This window comes from Bos taurus, chromosome 13 (genome assembly GCF_002263795.3).
Source record: "Bos taurus isolate L1 Dominette 01449 registration number 42190680 breed Hereford chromosome 13, ARS-UCD2.0, whole genome shotgun sequence".
Classification (NCBI taxonomy): Eukaryota; Metazoa; Chordata; class Mammalia; order Artiodactyla; family Bovidae; genus Bos; species Bos taurus.
The window spans coordinates 73,289,245-73,297,160 of record NC_037340.1 but is presented as its reverse complement, the minus strand read 5'-3'; positions in this window follow the sequence as shown (position 1 = coordinate 73,297,160).

Below are 7,916 nucleotides of genomic sequence, written 5' to 3'. Positions count from 1 at the left end.
AACTGAGCTATCAGGGATTCCCGAATACCTTCTACTCAAGACCTTAAAGGAAGTTTAACGAAAGGAGCCAGGCCTTCTCTGCCCCCTACTCCCCATGACTGCTCTCACCCTTTATCAACATTAAGCTCTTCCCAAGGCAGTTCATCAAAATGCTTCACCTCTACTCCCCCCACCCCACTCCCCCGTCATGCATTCTTTCAGCAAATACTTATTAAGCAGGCTTTGTGTTTGATGTTGGAAACAAAGCAAGAACAAGGCAGAAGGGGCCCTGCTGTCTTGGAGTTTACAGGCTGGTAGGAGACAGAACAAAGTAAATAGTCCTTGTCATTTCTCCTTTACCTTTACTTAGGTTATGATCAACTTCTAATGCATCATCCTTCCCTCAGACCTGCTCCCATCAACTGCCAAAGTGATTGTTGAAAAACCCCGTTCTAATTGGTTTCTCTTCTTTCTTAATGTGTTCGGTGATCACTCAGACCTTGAAGACAATCGATAAGCTCCTTGAATGTGACAGTCGAGGTTCTCCAGAAGCTGCCCTCATCTTTCAGCTTCTCCTTACTGTCTCTTCCCCATCCCAAATCCCCAGATCCTTATCCTCTCAATGTGCTAGCTTCAGTCTTTCTAAACCATTGGTGTTAGTTGCCAACATTTTTTAAAGATTGAGAGAGATCTGTGTGAGGGAAAATCTGCATCTCTGCCTTTGTCTGGAAACCCTGTGTCCACATTTCTGTGTGGCAACAATTGGCTGAAACCAAGGAATAATTGTCCTTGGTTTAGATCAGGCATGGACTTGCCAAAGTGCCAAGGTACCCACCTGACCTGAGACTGCCTTCAACATTTACAGTGTCTGTCCTACAGGCATCTGTGCCAGCACCTCCTTACTATCAGATCAGATCAGATCAGATCAGCCGCTCAGTCGTGTCCGATTCTTTGCAACCCCATGAATCGCAGCACGCCAGGCCTCCCTGTCCATCACCAACTCCCAGAGTTCACTCAGACTCACGTCCATCGAGTCAGTGATGCCATCCAGCCATCTCATCCTCTGGCGTCCCCTTTTCCTCTTGCCCCTAATCCCTCCCAGCATCAGAGTCTTTTCCAATGAGTCAACTCTTCACATGAGGTGGCCAAAGTACTGGAGTTTCAGCTTTAGCATCATTCCTTCCAAAGAAATCCCAGGGCTGATCTCCTTTAGAATGGACTGGTTGGATTTCCTTGCAGTCCAAGGGACTCTCAAGAGTCTTCTCCAACACCACAGTTCAAAAGCATCAATTCTTCGGTGCTCAGCCTTCTTCACAGTCCAACTCACATGACCACAGGAAAAACCATAGCCTTGACTAGACGGACCTTTGTTGGCAAAGTAATGTCTCTGCTTTTCAATATACTATCTAGGTTGGTCATAACTTTCCTTCCAAGGAGTAAGCGTCTTTTAATTTCATGGCTGCAGTCACCATCTGCAGTCATTTTGGAGCCCAGAAAAATAAAGTCTGACACTGTTTGCACTGTTTCCCCATCTATTTCCCATGAAGTGATGAGACAGGATGCCATGATCTTCGTTTTCTGAATGTTGAGCTTTAAGCCAACTTTTTCACTCTCCACTTTCACCTTCATCAAGAGGCTTTTGAGTTCCTCTTCACTTTCTGCCATAAGGGTGCATATCTGAGGTTATTGATATTTCTCCCAGCAATCTTGATTCCAGCTTGTGTTTCTTCCAGTCAAGCGTTTCTTATGATGTACTCTGCATATAAGTTAAATAAGCAGGGTGACAATATACAGCCTTGACGAACTCCTTTTCCTATTTGGAACCAGTCTGTTGTTCCATGTCCAGTTCTAACTGTTGCTTCCTGACCTGCATACAGATTTCTCAAGAGGCAGGTCAAGTGGTCTGGTAGTCCCATCTCTTTCAGAATTTTCCACAGTTTCTTGTGATCCACACAGTCAAAGGCTTTGGCATAGTCAATAAAGCAGAAATAGATGTTTTAAGATTGAAAGTGTTGTGTAATATACACAGTATGGACTGGACATCAAAACCACAGGATTGAACCCTGGAAAATTTTCCCAAGTGCAAAAACTTCTCCATGGGAACCCATCTTTGGCAAACCAAAGATCTGTAGTCCAGAGACTGCTCAGATTGAAATAAACCTTCTTGTGATATAACTTTAGGTCCCCATCCAGTAAATACCCTAGAGGGTTGGAGGGCTCATGTTAATTACACCACAAATGACATCATCAGTGCTTTGAGGGAACAGAAGTGCCCTTTGCCAGGCATTCCTAGGTGCCTACTAACGGGCTGCAGGATTACTTTCATTACCTCTACATTCTCAGCCAGGGGTCAGCAAACCACAGCTATTAACTAACAAAGAAGCAAGGATATATTAAAATACAATGTGGCAGATGCAGCCATGGAAATGTATATGCCCAGGGCATTATGGGAGCCTAAGGGAAGGGCACCTAACCCATGTTGAGAGAATGGTGAGAGAGGAGGAAAGAATTTCTCAAAAAGGTGATACTGGAGCCCTAAATTTCATAATGAATTTTTAAAAATTAATAGGCTTTATTTTTTTAGAATGGTTTTAGGTTTCAGTTCAGTTCAGTTCAGTCGCTCAGTTGTGTCCGACTCTTTGCGACCCCCTGAATCGCAGCACGCCAGGCCTCCCTGTCCATCACCGACTCCCGGAGTTCACTCAAACTCACGTCCATCGAGTCAGTGATGCCATCCAGCCATCTCATCCTCTGGCGTCCCCTTCTCCTCCTGCCCCCAATCCCTCCCAGCATCAGAGTCTTGTCCAATGAGTCAGCTCTTCGCATGAGGTGGCCAAAGTACTGGAGTTTCAGCTTCAGCATCATTCCCTCCAAAGAAATCCCAGGGCTGATCTCCTTCAGAATGGACTGGTTGGATCTCCTTGCAGTCCAAGGGACTCTCAAGAGTCTTCTCCAACACCACAGTTCAAAAGCATCAATTCTTCTGCGCTCAGCCTTCTTCACAGTCCAGCTCTCACGTCCATACACAACCACTGGAAAAACCATAGCCTTGACTAGACAGACCTTTGTTGGCAAAGTAATGTCTCTGCTTTTGAATATGCTATCTAGGTCGGTCATAACTTTCCTTCCAAGGAGTAAGCATCTTTTAATTTCAAGGCTGCAGTCACCATCTGCAGTGATTTTGGAGCCCAGAAAAATAAAGTCTGACACTGTTTCCACTGTTTCCCCATCTATTTGCCATGAAGTGATGGGACCGGATGCCATGATCTTCGTTTTCTGAATGTTGAGCTTTAAGCCAACTTTTTCACTCTCCACTTTCACCTTCATCAAGAGGCTTTTGAGTTCCTCTTCACTTTCTGCCATAAGGGTGGTGTCATCTGCATATCTGAGGTGATTGATATTTCTCCTGGCAATCTTGATTCCAGCTTGTGTTTCTTCCAGTCCAGCGTTTCTCATGATGTACTCTGCATATAAGTTAAATAAGCAGGGTGACAATATACAGCCTTGACGTACTCCTTTTCCTATTTGGAACCAGTCTGTTGTTCCATGTCCAGTTCTAACTGTTGCTTCCTGACTTGCACACAGATTTCTCAAGAGGCAGATCAGGTGGTCTGGTATTCCCATCTCTTTCAGAATTTTCCACAGTTTATTGTGATCCACACAGTCAATAAACTAGATAGTACAGAGAGTTCCCATATATCCAATATCTCCTGATCACAGTTTCTCCTGTTATTAACATCCTGCATCACTGTGGTACACTAGTTACAACTGATGAGCAAATACTGATACATTTTAAGCTAAAGTCCATAGTTTGGATTAGAATTCATTCCTTCTACTGTACAGTTCTAAAGATTTTGACCAATGGATAATGTCAGGTATCTACCATTACCATATACAGGACAGTTTCACTGTTGTTTCAATATATTGTTTTTAGAATGGCCTATTCTTCACCTATTCAGCTCTCACCTTCTCCCCTCACCTCAACCCTTGGCAGCGCTTCTCTTTTTAGTTTTGTGGTTTCCAGATGTCATACAGTTAGAATCAAACAGTGTGTAGCCTTCACTAACTGGATTCTTTCATGAAGCACTATGATTTAAAGATTCCTCTATGTCTTTTTATGGCTTGATAGCTTGTTTATTATGACTGAATAATATTTTGTTGTATGAATGTAGCCCAGTTTGTCCATTCACCTGTCATAATGGATTGACTCAAGTTCTCCAAAAAGATAATGCTGAAGTCCTAATCTCTGTTACCTGTGAACGTAAACTTATTTGGAAAAAAATAAAAAGCCTTTGCAGATGTCATCAAGTTATGATGAGATCATTAGTGTGGGCCCTAATCCAGTATAATTGATGTCCTTATAAAAAGAGCAAGAAGGGACTTCCCTGGTGGTCCAGTGACTAAGACTCCTTGTTCCCAATGCAGGAGGCCCAGGTTCAATTCTGGTCTGGGAACTAGATCTGACATACCACAACGAAGATCCTGTATGCTGCAACTAAGACCTGGTACAGCCAAATTAATTGATTAATGTGTTTTAAAAAGGGAAAAGGTCAAATAGACACACGTGGTGGGGGAGGAGGGAGGGTAATCCCTTTTGATGACAGAGGGAGGGATTGGAGTGATACAGTTACAAAGCAAGGCATGCTAAAGATTCAGAGCTACCACCAAAAGCTAGAAAGAGGCAGGAAAGGATTCCACCTGGAGTCCCAGAGTGAACTTGGCCCTGCTGACACCTTGGTTTTGGGCTTCTCACCTCCAGAACTGTGAGAGAATAAATTTGGTTGGTTAAGCCCTTGGTTTGTGGTACTTGGCTGCAGTAGCCCTATAAAAATGATACACCTTTCAAGAGACATCTTGATTCAGCTTTTGACTATTATGAGTAAAGCTGCTACACAACCATGTGCAGGTTTTGGGTGGACATGAGGTTTCAACTTGTTTGGATAAACACTTGGGGGCATGAATCCTAGATCATGTGTTAAGATTGTTTGGCTTCGAAGAAATTGCCAAACTGCCTTCCAAAGTGGCTGTAACATTTTGCGTTTCCACCATCAATGAAAGAGAGTCTGTGATGACCCATATTCATGCCAGCGTTGGGTATTAGCAAGTTTGTTTTCGTTTGTTTGCTTTTAATTTCATCCATTCTTAATATATATGTGTGATGTAAGATCCTGGTTTGTCTCCCCCAAAGTTTCTTTTTGTTCCTAACTACTCTGAAATTTTGTAGTTAATACCCTTTAGTCACCCAGTAGGTTTCCTTCCATCCTTTCTTCCGTTTTTCCTCCTTACCTCCATCCCTCCCTTCCTGACTCTTCCCTTCTTTTTCTTTCTTCTTCTGTCTTTGTTTCTCTTTCTTTCACTGTTTATTATGATAATTTTCAAACAAATACAACAGTAAATAGTACAGTAAGCTCTATGAACTCATAACTCAGCTTTATTTTACTATTCCACTATCCCTCACAGTTTTTGGCAGCACTATCTTACAGCAAATCCCAGACATATCACTTTATATCATTGCTTTTGTAAATATCTTAGAAAGTAGCTCTAACTGTAAGAACTTACATAACCATAATTCATGATCACACTGAAGGAAATTAACAATAACTCCTTACTATCTTATAAGAGAGTCCAGGTCCAATTTTCCCTAATTGTCTTAAGAATTACTTTTCACACAGGTTTATTTAGATCAGGATCCAAACAAGGTCTACACAAAGAATTTAGCTGCTAAATCTCTTAAGCCTCTTTTAATCTGTAACTGTTACTCCTAGTCCTCCTTTTTAAAAATGCAATTGATTTGATGAAGAAACTAGGTAAATTCTCTTATAGAGTTTCTAACAGTCTGAATTTGGCTGATTGAATCTTTGCAATGTTTTAAAAATGTGACACTATCCCTTGAATGTCCTGTAAACAGATATTGAGATCTAGTGGCTTGATTAGATGTAAGTTTGGCAAGAGTGTTTTATAGGTGAGACTGTATATTTTTTATTTCATCAAATCAGGAGGCATGTAAAGTCTAATTGTTCCTCAATGATCTCTTCCAATCTGAAAACTCATTTCTTTCAGCTCTGAAGTATTTTTGCAAATCATTTCTTCAAAGATTTCCTTCAATTCATCTCCATATTTTCTACATCGTCATTCCAATTATTTGGAATCTGCGGTCCTGGAATGATTTTTTAATTTTACTTTTTTATATTTGTTTTTATTGATCTATTTGGTTGTGCCAGGTCATAGTTGTAACGTGTGAAATCTTACCTGTGGCATGTGGGATCTAGTTCCCTGACCAGGGATTGAACCCAGGCTCCCTGAATTGGGCGCAAAGAGTCTTAGCCACTGGACCACCAGGGAAGTCCCTAATTTTACTGCCTTTTTTTTCCTCCCTCTCTTATTTTATTTTTTTACCTTTTTGTGTTTGGGTCTGCTTTTCTGAATAGTATCTTCCAACCTGTATTTAGTCAGAGCTCTGTGCAAGACACAGGATCAGAAACCACTCTAGGTATATATTTTTTTTTTTCCCCAGGATTTTTTTTTTCTCCTAGAATCAAGAGTCAACAGTATCTGAGGGGCGAAGACCTAGAGCAGGAGGAAGCCGGCCCCCAGGTGGCTAGTGGTGGGGGCTCGGGGGTCGAGAAGGGCCTGCTCAAAAGTCCTTCCTGCACCTGAGGCCGTGGCTCTGCTGCTGCTAAGTCACTCAGTCGTGTCCGACTCTTCGAGACCCCATGGACTGCAGCCCACCAGGCTCCTCCGTCCATGGGATTTTCCAGGCAAGAGTACTGGAGTGGGGTGCCATTGCCTTCTCCACAGAAACCACTCTAGGTATTTTAAGCAGAAAGGAATTTAATATAGGGTTGAGGTTGATGAAGTCAGGGAGATTTTTGTTTCAGAGTCTCCATAACTGTGACTGAGAGGTTACCTTTGCTAGTCCTGCTGTTGCCATTGCAACTTCCTGACCCCCGGAGTCTGGGAACTTGGTACCGGATCAGGGAGTCTGATTACTGACATTTGGTTCAAAAGTAAAGTTTAAAGACAAGAGGGTTTTTATTTGGCTTGAATAAGAAGTTGAAATTGTGGGGTAGTCTTTGACATGTCAACTCGCATGAGGACTTTGATGTCCATCCAACCAGTTTTGGGCTTTTGTTTTAATGGAACAGAAGCTGAACTCCTGACTCAGAGAGTTGTAAGGTGTAATCAGAAACAGCTCTGATAGCTTTCACTAACTTTGCCAGACCAGAGTAGGCTGTGTCAAGGAGACCAGAGTTCTCCAAACTCACTGAATTGAATTTTGGTCACATAATCACTTTGGGTCTTCATTTACTTCATTCCAGTAAATGAAGTCACTGGAAAGGTAGGCATCATTATGGAAACAAATATGAATCTGTATTTTTATTTTATTTCATTTTGTGTCTAGCTTTTGCAAATTTGTGCCTGCTGAGGAAGTGGTGAGGCATCATTGCACTCCAGTACTTGCTCTAACCTTGGAAAGTTCATGGAACTATCCGCCTCCATTCTCTTTCTTCAGAGTGCCAGCTGAGCAAAAAGAACCATTAATTTCTTGGGTGTTTGTCTATGTATTTTAAGAATGATATTTTGTAGCGTTTAATTTTAAGTAAGCAAACACCTGCTGTATTCATTTTAACTCATGTATTTTTATTACCTGGTTATGCATGAATATATTTTCACTGTAAGAAAGCTAAAATATTAAAGATAAAACCTAAAGTCTCCTGTGATCCCCACCCCCAATGCCATTTCTCTTCCCCAGGAAGTAGTGAAAAGTCAAAGTGTTCATCGCTCAATTGTGTCTGACTCTTTGCGTCCCCATGGACTGTAGCCCACCAGGCTCCTCTGTCCGTGGAATTCTCTAGTAAGAATACTCAAGTGGGTAGCCACTTCCTTCTCCAGAGGGTCTTCCCAAGCCAAGGACTGAACCTACCTCTCTTGCATTG